Source organism: Bactrocera oleae, chromosome 6, assembly GCF_042242935.1.
Source record: "Bactrocera oleae isolate idBacOlea1 chromosome 6, idBacOlea1, whole genome shotgun sequence".
Taxonomy (NCBI): Eukaryota; Metazoa; Arthropoda; class Insecta; order Diptera; family Tephritidae; genus Bactrocera; species Bactrocera oleae.
In genome coordinates, this window is record NC_091540.1 from 47,218,178 (window position 1) to 47,233,849 (window position 15,672).

A 15,672-nucleotide genomic window follows, 5' to 3' on the forward strand; every position below is an offset into this window, starting at 1 on the left:
CATATGTAAATTAAAATTGGTAAGTCTTCTGTCATCATTAACTCATAAAACTCAAGTAAATGCTCATCTATGCTTTATGCTGGCTAAGCTGTCTTTCGAACTAAAAAGTTCAAGATTTTAGAGGCACATCCTTTTCGAATTACGACTGATTCGCATTTGCCGTTATAATTTTTATTTATTTATTTATTTCATCTGGTACAGGTCTATAGAGATGTTTAACATCTGTGCATAGAACCAGGGCATTACAAAAACAATATATTTAACATCTTATTTTCTAATATTATAAATATTCTAGCATGGATAATAGTACATTACACTAAATATTGCGTGACAAAGTTATACATATAAATTATATATTATACCAAGTAAGAGCAAAAATTAATCACTTAATAGATAGCTAAAATTTACTATATTGATAAGTTATTTATCCAGGATTTTAGATTTTTGTAAAGAGATTTTTTATTACATGTTAGAATCTTCAAATTATTAGGAAGCATGTTAAAGTACTTAATTGCTATATAATATGCATTTTTAATGCTAATTGACTTTTTAATTTTTGGTAATGTTAGAGTATTAGCTCTAGTTTGTACTTGTTTGGTAAGATATTTTGATTTACACTTTTCATAGTATTGTATTATAGCCTTAACAATAAAAGTTTTCTTGATGTCAAGTGGCAAATTAGTTTCATAATTGTTTTCAAAGAACTTTAATAAACGGTTTTGCATATTTGTTATAGGCTGCAGAGCATTTTTGTAGGCTCCACCCCAGGCAATTATTCCGTAATTGATTACACTTTCGAAGAGTCCATAGTATATAGTTTTTAAGATTTTTATGTCAACAAATTTACTCAATTTGAAAAAGAGGAAAGCAAAGTATCTGACTTTTTTGGCCAGCTCGTTCACATGAAAATTCCATTTCATATGTGTATCAAAGTACAGACCCAGATATTTGCTGTGATCTACTCTTGTGAGTTCTCTGTTGTTTATATTTAGTATATAATTGACGGGTATACTATCACAATAACTGCCAAAAGTGATGTATGTTGACTTGTCTATGTTAAGAGATAATTGATTACTTCGTAACCATTTATTTAGTATCTCCAACCTTCTATTCAGTCGTGTTTTAACTTCATTCCAATTTTTACCAGAGCAAAGCACTGCAGTATCATCAGCATAGGCTACGAGAGCCATTTCCGGTAGAGTATTGAAGATGTCATTTATATACATGATAAACAGCAAAGGACCCAATATTGTGCCTTGTGGCACACCAACTTTTACATTAGTTGTTGTACTAATACAATTGTTAGTTTTTACACTGGTACCTCTACTTTTCATAAATCCAAATTGGTTCGGAGAAATTAAACTATTTTTCCTACAGAAATCATAAAATCGAATATATATTATTTTCTCGAATATTTTAGCAAGGTTTGAGATTAGAGAAATAGGCCGATAGTTATTTGCTAAGTGTTTGTCCCCGGATTTATGTATAGGTATAATATCAGCTTTTTTAAGTACAGAGGGCCAAATAGCTTTATATATACAAATATTGAAAATATGCTCTAAAGGTATACTAATATCTTTGGCTATAATTTTTAAAATCTTACTACTAATGCCGTCTACACCACCCGATTTATCTTTCATTTCTTTTATGATTTTTTAAATTTCAGTATAACTAGTTGGAGTAAGAAACATGCTATTAGGGTTATGCTTAACATTTTTAATAATAATAATATAAGTTAAAAAGACAAATTTACTAACTGCTCAAAAGATCAGCCTATATTTAGGCGCATTACCCTAAACAATTCTTTCGTAAAATGAGAGTGAGTTGAACAAAACCTGGGCGATATACGGATAAATAAAAATGTCCAGTATTTTCTGCCACCAATTTTTAGAATCCTAACTGTTAGTTTGTAAATAGTTCCCGGTAGAGTATACGATTGCTTACGGCATTTGATTTTTAATCGTCTAGAGAATATACTCACGTAACCCCTTTCCGACAATATGCAGAACTTATTAACTTTTCATTAGATCTACACTGATGAGTGCTAAACTCAAAGGGAAATATTAAATCTCACTAATACGTGAGTGTATATGCTCTTCCACCTACCAGCCACAACACGTCTCCCGGCGTTTTCTTAAGCGACATCTTCAAAAGCGCCTTCCACTTCTGCTGAACGTCCAAAGCTATTCATGCAAGCAGCAGTTGTAATAGCGCGCGTCGGCGTCGACAACACTAACTCGCCGCTGCCGGCTGCGCAAAATAAAAAAGTGGTGGCGAGTGTAAAAGCACAACTTCGAAAAACCATAGCGCTTTAGTGCTTTTATTTTTTCGGCTTGCGTTGCTCTCGCTCAATTACTTGTTTTTGAAATAAACGCTTCTTACTTTGTGCTCACGCGCACTTTGTTTTGCTGCTGCTTTAGTAATTTGCGTTTTGTACGTTGTATCATTCCTTCCGTTTTGCTTAGACATTCTTTACATTGGCTTTCTTTTGTTTGCAGCTTTTTGGTAGCTTTTCGCTGTTTATTGTTGTTATGATTTTTCGTTGCCTGCTTGTTGTTGTTCTTTGTTGTTGACGCGCACGTATTCTTTGCTTGGCTTGTCCGTCTGTTGCTTTTCTGTTTATATTTCTGCCTTTCCGCCGGTCGATTTACGCGCGTCTGTGTGCGCTTCGTGGCTGCGTTTGCTTAGACGGCGGCTGCTTAGGTGGTATGTGTGTGTAGTTGTGGTGTTGGTGGTGGCAGCATTGGCAACAATAGCGTCAGCGCGCCTTTGATGATGACAGCACGCGAGCAGCGGGCAACCAGCGGCGCGGAGCACCAAACTAGACAACGCTGGCTGGCTGGCACGCTAGTTGGTTGCTTGGTTGGTTGACTGATTCAGTTTTAATTCTGACGGCTGACAGTTAAGTTGATTTCGTGCGCAGAACGCGGAACGTTAAAGCTAACAAAGCTGCCTGCTCTTCGAGTGACTTTTACTGTCTGTGAGACGGTGACTGTGTATGTGTGTGTGTGTTTAAAGTAGATTTTGTGGCTTTTGCCAAACACAACGGATTGTTTGGCGTTGCTTGAATTGAAATCAAACGATTAACGTTCGTGAAAGATAGAAAAAAAAATTTTTTGGTAAAAAGTAATGCTAAATTAAACTGTGAAGTTTTCTTAAATAGAAATAGTGACAGTGAATTTTGGCAGGAAACTGGTGACGGAAAGAGAAGTAGCAGCAGGAAGAATTGCGCGAAAATTCTGGTGTGTGCTTGATTTTTTCCATGTAATTTTTAAATATTTTGAAATAAATGAAAATTATTTATGTGTGATATTAAGAGATCACAATTCAAGGTCATTGATTGGACAAATAATTTTGGATTTCAATGCATTCAACTCAGAAATTTTTCTAAGGATAGTTTTTCTGAAACAAGTATACACAGGGGTGCAGTTTATACTGCAAATCAAAAAAATAAATAAAAATATTTATACAATATTAAATATTAAAAGATACATATTTTTAATTGTTTTGAACATTTATGTGGTCATTGATTTGAGAAAATAACTTTGTATTTGAAAGCACAAAACTCCAAAATTTTTTAAAGAATATTATTGCTAAACCAGAGTTTTGGACAAAGTTTCGTGGTATTATCAGTATACACCACAAATAATAGAAATAATGATTTGCCGTATTAAAAATGAATAAATACATATTAAACATTATTTTTAATATTTATGTGAATAAAAAAAAAAATTATATACAAATAAATAGTACAGATTTGAATCGAAGAAATATGTAATTTTCGTGGTATCCAAAATGCTTTCTTTTATAAATATTATAAATTTCGTTTTAAAAATGCAGATTTTTTGTGCTACACAATGTCAATTTACTATTTTTTACTATTGCTAAATTTAAAGTTTTTGCAAAAGTTTATTTTAAACTATATTATTAAATAAATCTTAAATGTAATATACATATATAAAACAAGATTTGTTTCAATTAAATTTTTTTTCAAAATGTTTATTACACCTAACACTAAATTTCAAAAATAAAATATAAAATTTATTTTTGAAAACATTTTGGCGCATATAAAAGTAATGAAAGCCAGTGTAAATTAACTATTGACTATTTTCGCTGAAGCAAAAATTAGAAACTTAAAACTAATTTTTTAAGGCAAATTTTCAATTTAAAAAATATCAAGTGATTTTTGTACTCTTAGTTTTGAAATAAGTAAAATTAATGTACATATATTGCTCAAGGTAACAATTTCGATTTCTAATAAATATTAATTGTGCTATAAAGATATGCTATAAAATTTTTGAGAACTCCAACAAAATCAAGATTTAATATTTGAAAAAAAAAAAAATAACATTGAACTTTTTTTTACTCATAAAGTTTTAAAATAAAAAATATCAACTATTTTTCTGAGCTTATTTATTTTTTGATTCTCAAGCTTTCACAATTTCGCAAATTAAAATTTCAATTGAATGAAGTTAATATTAAAATTGTTCAATTAAAAATTTCTTTTAATAAAAACTTGTAATCAGCAAGAGTTGTAATAATACTATTATTATTATTTCAATATTTCACAATTTAAAAAAATTACTTTAATAATCAGATGAACGCAAAAAAAGTAGTAAACATAAGTAGACCTATTTAATAATTTCTGCATTACTTTTTTATCGCCTTAAATGAGATTTTTTTACTCTTTTGCCTTGAAGTTAATCCATTCAGCAGTTGGCTCGCTGTTTCAATTCCCTGAAATTATGCGCGAAAACGCGCCAAATGCAAAGAATCATGATGTAAAAATGGAAAAGCATTAAACAAAAAATTCGCCAAACAGAAAAAAGTAAAAAATGCAACAACATAAACACTGAAGCTAGTTTACGCTGATATATTCACTTAGCGAATCAGTGCGGTTTTTGCAAAAATTAAGTAGCATGCAGGCAATTATTTGTTGTTGGTGGTTTGGCCAATTTCCTGCACTGAAATACGATAGTCTGTAGGCTCGCGCACATGTTGCATCTGCAATGTGGGCAACAACAATACTGCATGTTGGTAAATTTTGCGGTTGCCGAGGATTTGGTTCGTTTATTGATAGTAGCGCGCTCTACGGATGGCCGCTTGGCTACCAAGCAGAACATGACAGCAGATGTATATATACAGTCATGAGTTGAATATCAAGAGCGTAAAGAGAAAACTATTATCTATAGTTTTTAGTTCTGATCGAAATTACACTCGAATTCAGTTAAAATAGTTATGTATATATGCACTTTGGTTTGTAAAAGCATTACATGTTAAGACATTATCAAAGTTAAACAGTTGTGTTCTATTGGCCATTTCTTCGCTCGCTACCTTTGAGCGCTGATCTCCTATCAAAAATATTACATGTGAAAACAGCAACAATGTTAGCGAGTTGAACTCATTACAAGGAGGTATGCGGATACCTCAATAAAGTAGTAAATTAATGTCAAAGTAAAATTAAATTTAAATAAAATAACAAAAAAACAAATGTATATCTTAAAGTAGATTTTACTCAATATACGTTTTCACAAAGGCGCGCTTGTTATGCCCTGAATTCTTAAATATTTCAGTTCTTCCAAATTGCTGCGATTGACGAATCGATGATAGCTTATATGATATTATAGGAATACTTTAATAAAGTGATATACTCGCTTGTGGCTCTTTCTCTATTTGATTATACCATTCGATGTGACTTATACTGGTTGTTTGATGGATTCGTCGCTCTCCAAGGTATACTAAATCGGAGCTACGGATGTAAATGTATTGAGTATCAACGATGTGTCGCCAAAAACTTAGATTAGTCTTAGTATATAACAGTAAGTACTATATAAAAGTAAGATCAATCTAAGTTGTGCTGGCAAATCGTTTTTCTTTGAAATTATACTGATTGCATGCATATCTCCGATTCAATATACCTTACTATAACGTACTGAATTTATAAAACGTCAAATATGATTTATACTAAATAAATTAAAATACAGCAATTCAAAACTAAAAATTAAACATTTTTTTCTTATGATTCTTATTTTTGACACAACACTGTACACATAAACGAGCATAAAAACATAAGCAGTGCATAAATATGTTCGTATGCGTAAAATCTATATACTACTTTGTTGCATGAATGAAACATTTGTTGCATCCACATGAAGGCAATAAGAATTGCATTCGGTTAATTTAAGCGTTGAAAGAATGTTTTTTGCTACCGTTTGTTCCCAATTTAGTTTTTTCTCGATTTAATCTTAAATGTGTGTGGTTGCGTGTGTGTGTAGGCGCTGAGTTGATGAAGAAAACAATCGATAAAATCTTCTATTGTGGAAATAAAAGCAACTATAAATAAAGCGAATCAATAATGAAGCTGCAAAAGCGCGCCAGTTCCATCAGCCGATCAGTGCGACAGCGCCAGCCAGCCGAGCGGCCTTGCAGCGCAAATTGCTTATACTCGTATAAATAAACACTGTGCGAGCATAAGAGAATCATGCACACATACAAATGCAATAATACATATATGTATATAATATTACTGTTTGCTGCTGGCATTTGTTGTTATTTACATTTGTCACTATTTAATTGTTTTTATTGCCAGGACACGCGCATGCCATGCTATTGTGGCTCTGGGAGAATTGCAGAAAAGGCAGCTGCTAAGCCATATTAAGCTCTGAGTTATTTATTTTAACAATTGAAATTAATTTTTACGCTCAACTCCTTTTGCTCCGATTAACTTACTCTAAAAGTTCTACGGCAGCTCCACAGCACACCCACTCACGCACACACACGCAAACAGATGTATCTAGCTGTAGCTCTGTAGCTGCGCATGTAGTTGTACAACATTGCGGGTCAAATAAAATTCAAGGACTCTCTTAATTATCTGTTCTGTGGGATGAGATCATCACACTATGCAAAATTACGTAAACAAAGAAAACGCAAAAAGAAGGAACTGAAAAAACACAAAACTACTCTGCTTATGTGTGTGTGTATACTCTCTGTATATATGAGCTTTTGCACACACACACTTGCACATGAAAAACTTCTTTATTTGTATGTAGTGGTTTATTTCAACTGGTTTGCCATTTTATCTTGACTCTTTCATTCCCGTTTCCTGCTCTAAGTCATTACCTTTAATTCTTATACATTTTGTTTTTGCCGCTCTTTATTTTCATCTTACGAGTATATACATATATGTATTATAGTTTTTGGTGGATTTGTTGGCGCGTGACTTCATTGCAGTTGTAAATTTTGAGTCATCCGTTGAACTTGAACTTTATGCATTGGCACTCGGAATAGTAATCATGTACTGTGCAGACGACTTTATGTAAATGTGTGTGTGCATATAGAAGCGTGTATGCGCTTTTATATGGAAACGCACCATTAGGCTATACATGAAAGTAGGTCAGATATTTTTTTGTTTTTGCATAACTGTACTTGCATGTGGAATATTTTAAAAGAATGACTAATCGCAAATTTAAATGTAAATTACCGGTGTAAAAAAGCATTCATTATTCTAATACTTTGAGTAGAAGTAGCTAACTGATAGTAGCTCTGTTCTAATTTACTGCTAACGTCATATTGGCGCAATGGCCTACAATGACCGCCTTTAATGTACGTAAATTCATTAGTAGAAATATACATATACATATGTACACTGGGTTTACTGGTACTTGATTATCAGTGTCGTAGATGTTCAGAAAGGAGAATCCTGTTTCGTGGTAAATTTCTTCTGATTTAAATATCGTCTTGCCTTAACAGTTCACCGTCGTAAACATATGTACAGCGTTGATAGAAAAAATTTCAACTTTAAGCGTGAGATTCTTAAAATCTCAATATGAGCACTTGATAACCTGTTCCAATACATTCAGTGAGAACAATAACGGATCTGAATCAGTTTCCTAAGTTCATATACATACATACATATATGTATATAGTATATAGTATATTTGTTTATTATTACCAAAATAAAACATTTCTCCAATTAGTTTCACAAAGCTCCGTTCGAATTGATGCCACTTTAGCATTGCTAAATTTTTGACATTTGATTTTTGGCACCTTGCTCTAACTAATTCAACTTCAGAGACGGAGAAAGAAAGTTACAAAATAGTCTTAAAACTTGCTATCACTTCTTTCTAATGAAGAAATGATCTCAGCTTAATATGCACTTCTAAAAATGTAACAGATTGAATTCGTTGTTTTTAAACCATTAATTGTAAACAATTCCACTTACTTTTTAGTGAGATCTTATACAAAGCAAACATATTATAGCAAATTAGCTGACATGAAACAAACTTCAGATTTAAATACAGTTTTACATGATTCATTGTCATCGATTTGTCTTTGTCATAAGCAAAGTAAATATGCCTCTAAGCGGTAAAGTATTTGACGTCATAAGAGCATGTTCATGGCAGCTTTGTACTGTTTTAATGGCATTCCATGGAATTCATGTTTACAATGGTAATGGCAATATAAAAAAAAAAAAAATTTCATAATAAGCAATACGCCCCATGCAGGGCGAAAAAATGTCCTTAAACAAAGCTTTTGACCAAACACAATTATAGTTGTAAACAAATAAAGTGGGAGAAAGTACACGATTAAGCCACAAAAATGCACACAAAAAAAAGTTGTTAAATAGGTAAATACTTGTAGGTCCTCGTGTATGTACAACCATGCAGTTACTTCATATTTAAAGTTGAAATAACGTCAGCAAATCATTTTTACTTCTCTCTAGATGGAGTAGTTCTAATACTTTTGTGATCAGTTAACGTACTATTCCTTTTGTAAATAAGACATTAAATAAACCTGTTTCTTCCTTAAAATTTATTACAGAGCTTTTACGATTTCATATAGGAGTATTGTGGACTTATCCATTAGAGATGACTGTTCCAATCGCCCAATTAAATATGAAAATTCTTCCCGCCCAACGTTAAAGAAATGAAGGCTGCTTTTAAATAACTCAAAGCAATCATGCAGTTTCCGCACGCTATTTCATTTCTCTTTTTTAGGCAATTTGAAGCGAAGAACAACTACCGGACGAATGGTTAACGGCAACAGTGCCTACTGGTAAAGGTTCCCATAAAAACTGATCTATTGGTATTTACAAACTATAGAGGGATCACATTGATTAACATCCCATCCAAACTCCTCACCAAACTTCTTCTAAACCGTATACGACCCATATTGTAGGTTCGTTGAAGAGGCAACAAGCAGACTTTCACACAAACAGATCGTGTTTTGATTATATTGGCACACTCCGCGTTATACTGTAGCATATCAACAAGTGGCAAGCGAATATCCCCCCTTGTTTTCTAGACTTCAGAATGTACTACCCTCCTGGAACTCTTTATATTCAAGAGGTATTGCAGAAAAACTCATAGACATCTTCAAAGCATCTTGGCTTTGAATGTAAAGTCTTACACAACAAAGAGCTATCTGACCCAATTTATCCGAAAATTGGCATAAAGTAGGGCTGTATTATGAGACCACTGCTCTTTCTTATTGTTTTGGACAATGTACTGGATAAGGGGTTAATGTGCAAACACAGTACGCCTTAAAACTTTTCGGAACATCTCGAAAAACTGGCTCACGCGGATGATATTGCTCTCCTAGCAGTAAAAATCAGACTTGCAGAAGAATCAACATAAGCTTAGCGAGTGTGTTGGCCTAAAAATTAACGTGGATAAAACCTGATTCATCTCTAGCAACCATGACACCGAATCTGTACGATTCTCTGTATACGAAATAGAAATCCCGCACAAAATAGAATTCCGCTATCTTGGGAACGAAATTACCACCACTGGAGATTATGCTGAAGACTGCGGAACCACATGGTCCAACATTTGCAGACTTAGAAGACTCTCATACTAACTGGAATGGTCTATCCCAACTCGCAAAAAATCGGTAGGAAAGGCGTTATGCTTTTATTTTGGCCATACGCTCCGACCGGAGTTAAATTAAATACTATATTTATCCGTTTGAAATAACCTCCAATTTTAAGTTGAATGTTTTCTATAAGTTGAAAATTCCCATGAAGTGTCGTTTATGAAAGTAAAATTTACAACTTATTTATATACTTATTTTAGACCAGGTACTGAAAAAAATTTATAATTATAATCTTAATGAAATGTTAAATATACTTTTGGGCAGACTACTGGTGCTTATCATCCGTTTTGCTTTTAGCTAGTTAAAATCTGATGTGATACTTGCTTTGGTTCGAGCATGTTCGATGATTGAACTAATTCTAGCCCTTTGTAACAAAAATGTCATGAGCTGAGACTAATCGTTTTCAAGATTTTCTGCTCTAATTAACGCTCTAATAACACGAAATAAGATCTCTTACGGTTTCCAACCCAAATGCGTTTTGGTTGAAGTTTTGAAATTCGGTATTATGGTTATCAACTCAACCCGTCAAAAAAAGTTCGGTTAAAGTGTTGTTAAACTTCAACTCTCTTTTGGTTTTTGGCATTAATGTGTCAGTGGGGTTGACTAGGGTATAAAAAAATTTCAACTGCTACCGAGCTGTTGTAATTAAATGGTAATGAATTTATTTAGAAAAAATATGAATATTTAACGGGTAAAAAGAATTTTATTACTTTATTTATAATTTTAAACTATTTCAATCAGTTATTATGTACAAATCCATAAAAAGGTGAACATTATGTTTAGGTCGTGGGGTAAAATCCCGAAACTGGACGAGCCAAGCTACAATTTGGAAACAGTTACAATATAATTAAGAGACTATGGAAAGGCTTGCGAACATAAAGAGTCGATACAGTCTACTACTCCTAGGAATTTTCTTTTTGTATTCTTTTGTATATTGTCATTAGTATTTTATCCACAACGCACAAATTTGGTATTCATAATACTTAAAAGCAAGGTTTTGTAACAAGCTTAGATACATATCGTAGGTTGCTATAGTCCAAAGTTAAAATAATTTAAACTGCTTTCTTGATAACTATCGGCAGCAAGACAATGGAGAGTTTGTGGTAATGTTTCTTCATTTCATTTAGTAAGAAACAAAATGCTCCTTTTTTTAAACGAAAATTAAGTATGAGCCATTTACTTAACAATGAAACTTTTGCTTACTTGGTGTCTTGAAAGTACGAATAGATTTAAGTGCTCACGTTTGTCAGCGTAATATACATCAATTTTAATTTTTTATGTTGACAACACCATTGAAACATAGACTAAAAATGATTAAAAATCGTAATACTGAAAAACAGTTGGTTTGATCTGAGGTTGAACTGCTTCAACTTCAATTCAACTGAGTGGAGTTAAAACACGCAATAGGGGTATGAAACTCGTCCCAATTTGTACAATGAATTCACATAAAGAACTACTACTCAAAATAATCAAAAAATATCCCTAAAGGAGTAATTAATGTCTAATTATGTCTAAAGGAATGTTTTTAAGGCCAATTGTTTACCTTATGGACTCTCTTTATACTAAGCATAGAGCATAGGTAATCTTGGTGAGCCCACTTTAAATATTTCTCTCAAAATTTATTTGAGCGTTTTGAATATTATATTATATGTTATCAATCATAGCAGCTGTGTCCTCGTAGTGTGATGGAAAGTTAGAATTCAAACTGACCTTAGAAAAATGGAGAAAAAATTGAAAACAAAACCATTTTCATTCAAATGACAATAATTACATATTTGCCCAATGCTGACCTGCTACAAAAACTTTGACATATTCAAATACATGCAACGGTCATGTCGGCCACACATGCAACACAGTCGTATAAGTGAAAACTTTTCAACGCAATTAATTTTTATTGGCGTCATCACCATTGCCGCCAACGACCACCAAAAGGATGAAGTGCTGTCATTTTGTTGTTGTTGTTGTTGCTGTTGTGTTTTTGTACTGCATTTTACATTTCAGTTGAACTTATTGCAAATGCTGTTATTGCCACTGACTAAGCGCTGCCATTTGAAATTTTGTTGCGCCAAAATATTGTCGTTGCATTGTTGTTGCTGCTGCCGCTGGTGCTGCTATGGCTCTTTGATGTGGTCGCTTACATCATTGGCCATCAAAAAGCGCCATAACAAGCGCTTGCATGTGTCAACAGTTTTACGCCGTCGTTGCTGCACAGTCATCTGTATTGAAGTGGCAGTCTGTTGGTTTTTACGTAACATGTGACAATAACTGCATTTACTTATTCATTGCGTGCGTGTGTGTGTGTGTAGGTGTGCGCATGCACTCGTGATTAAATTTGCATTTCACACATATTTCACAGGAGTGCAGCGCTGAATTATAATGTGATAACTGTGAATTTTCTAATTATGCCGGGAATACATACATCCACAGCAGCAGCGGCACCTAAAAGTCTATGCGTGTGTATGTGTCGCTATAAAATAAGTGCACTTGTGCAACATTTAATGCAATTAGTTTGCTAAATTGCTCGTGTGCAAATCGTTCTTATGACTATATGCATTTATGTATCTACCTATATTTGTGTAAATACATGTACATACGTGTATGTATCTCAAAAACAGTTTATAGTTAGAAACATAAGCAACTGTATTTGCTTAATACAACTGCATATGTATATTTCTAATAAAGTTGTAGTTGTGCTTTAATTGCCGCTGTTGGCGAGGATTTTCGGCGAGTGAACTCATACACTTTCCAATTAGGGTCATTCTTTTTTCGTAGAAAATATTAAATTATATGATATACTCGCATCCCACCATCGCACTTGGGGGAAGATGACTATATACGATGAGATGTGAACATTGAACTTTTAATTAATTTAAAACGACGGGACGGGTTATATTCACTTGCAAGTCAGAAAAAACGCGTTCTTTGAAATTTTATTTTGAAGAGTCATGTTTTTTAATAGATAAACGACAATAATGTACATTTACAAAATTTTATCGGCGATTTACTTAAAAAATTTTGGATACCGTAGACAATCTTTAGGAGGACCTCCGCAAAAAGGTGACTGGTGACGACTTTTCTACTTAACATTATATCAAAATCAAAAACCCATAATATTTATTATTCCAAGATATGTATACCAGTAATGATCGAAAAACTGGTCAAATTTTTGATTTTTGCAAAATGGCGGCTTCCCAAAAATAACGACTTGTTTATGAAAAAAATTACACTTCAGAATCATTTCCTTTGACCATTACCAGACAAAAATATCTAAGAAGTGCATGTGAAAATTTAAAGTTAATCGGTCGAGCCGTTTCAGATAAATTTTTTTCATTGACTCTGAAAACTGCTTGAGTAAAAACTCATTTAAAGTTATGGAGCCGATTACACTATGCTAAAAAATTCTTACAAATACGCTCATATCTTCAAAACTATTTGTCGGACCGACTTCAAGTTTTCGGAGAATATCTTCGAATATATGTACATTCGATATATATATATGCAAAAAAAAAGAAAAAACAAATGCATACTTTGAAATGCACATTTGGATAAAACCTCTTATAAGCATTTATTTTAGTATTTTACTTTTTAAATATTTTAACATTTTTTTCAACTCTTTTTTCTGATTATTACTCTTTTTTAATAAAGTAAAAGAAGACCAGTCTTCTTAGATTGCAAAAGGATGACTTAATTTGGTTAAAAAATCTTTCTTTCTCATTTCAAAATTCCGAACCACCCTAGCGCACTTTACTATACTAACTTTACTACAAATAAACGCATACTACTATATAACATACACATTCTTATTGCACATTTAACGTGCAACATTTTGTGACAATATCGTTTTGTCGATGCGGTGTCATTTGGCGTGTTATTTCAGCATTGTTGTGTGTACCACAACTGTATGCATAAATTTAGCAGTTTAGCACTGAAGTTGGCTGCAACACATATGCAACTGCACAATATGCGCGGATGCTTGCTCGCAAGTGCATACATAATAGATTACTGTGAAAACTCCCTATAGGAAAAAGAGGAGCAAATAGTTAGTAAGTGTTGTAAAAATATACAAAAAACAATGAAGCGATTGGTCAATAAAAAAGAAAGAAAGGGTATGTTGACATATATAATCTTTGCTTTCTTTAAAAAATATTTCGAGTGATAGAAAATTTAAAGGTTTTTAGTTCATAATTGACCGATCGACTTCATTTAAAAACAAGAAAAAACGTTAACTTCGGTAGCACAGAAACTTTTATACACTTTACAAATACAAAGATTGCTTGCAAGAACTTGACCGATCGTTTATATCTATCTATATGCTGTAGGTATCCGATCTGAATAATTTCTTCGGAGATTGCAGCTTTATGTAATAGTGGTGCGATATCAGCGGTTCCAACAAATGGGCAGCTTCTTGAACGTGTAAAAAATTTCAGATCGATATCACAACAACTCAGGGAATAGTTCGCATATATACAGACAGACAGACCTGCTAAATCGACTCAGCTCGCAATGCTGATCATTTATATATTATATATACTTTATAGGGTGTTACAAACATCATGGAAAACTTAGTATACCCTGTTCAGGGTACGGAGTTCTCGAAGGAGCCCGTATTATCAAGCTATTGGCGCTTTCATTTGCAAAACATTGGAAACTTACAACATTCCTTTGGAAGAATGCCGTGGGTTGAGCTAAAGTAGTAAGTAAGAAGATAGCTAATAAAATTTATAAAGTATTAGAAACATTTCTGCAGGATGGAGGTCCCCACCTTGTTACAACTGGGCCCGGTTTTTCTTTCGGAGGCCCTGAAGATATTGACGCGTTTTAGAAATTTCACACTGGGTGTGCCCCTTAAGCTATTCCACTCTCTACATGGTTTGAACCAAATACATACATACGAGTATGCATGTATAAATTTATGGTATTTTCACTATTTGTTTAAATTGCGTGCGAGCGTGGGCATCTGATGCCATTTTGTATTTGTTGTTGTTGTATGATTGCAGCTAAACGAATTATCCTGTAATTACACGCTGATTTCATCTACTTGCTGATAATACGTTAAAGTTTTTAAAGTCAAATACTAATGCGAGCAATTGTTGTAATTAAATAGCGGAATTTGTATATTTAGGTAATATAAATTTACTGGAAATTTAATTTTCAGTTGCCTTATTTGAATAATTTGAACTACACAGAACACTTGTTAATGATCAAATGATTTGAATCCTTTTGCATTAAAAAAAAATGATGATTATCCTTATAAATACTTTAAACGGATTCCTTATTTAAGAAGTTAAAACGCAGGCGACCATCATTGTAGACTTATCCATATTATGACCTAGTACCCACAAAATTACCCCATATTCGGCTGACAGTATGTTATAAAAGTACTTTATAACTATTATGAGGACATTGACGTATAGCGGGTTTTCTTTTAGACGTGTGGTTTTCGATGTGACAATACCTTATTTTAAGTTGCTCCTTTTGACAGCTGCTAATTGATTTGTATTCAGTTTGGTTTGCCATTTCACAACGTTTGCAAATCGTGCAATTTTATTACTAAAATAATGGTTCGGTTCGCGCGCCCAACATTCGGTCGACATAATCGCCCAGCAGAGTTGGTAATTCAAGCTACCATGGGCACAGATGCTGGCTTCATTAGCGAGCTCGAGGTATAATCGTATACATAGATTAAGCTTTAAATAATGGATGGAGATATGTGAATATGTGAGCCTTGAGTGACAAGTGAACAATTCTCAAGACACTGCTAGTATTTTAAGTACTTCGAGACTGCTTTACCAATTACTA

At 33.2% G+C, this 15,672-nt stretch overlaps 1 protein-coding gene across 2 annotated transcripts in view; it reads left to right on the forward strand.

Annotated features, from left to right (window-relative positions):
- Positions 1 to 2,864: 2,864 nt before the first annotated feature.
- The window catches only part of SP1173 (major facilitator superfamily domain-containing protein SP1173), a 66,831-nt gene continuing 54,023 nt past the window's right edge, over positions 2,865 to 15,672 (forward strand). The window contains exon 1 of one of the 2 annotated variants that reach the window (XM_070110938.1): positions 2,865 to 3,264. The gene's annotated coding sequence lies outside the window, so the exon portion shown is untranslated. The remainder of the gene's footprint in view (positions 3,265 to 15,672) is intronic. The other variant, XM_036372097.2, reaches the window with a different exon arrangement.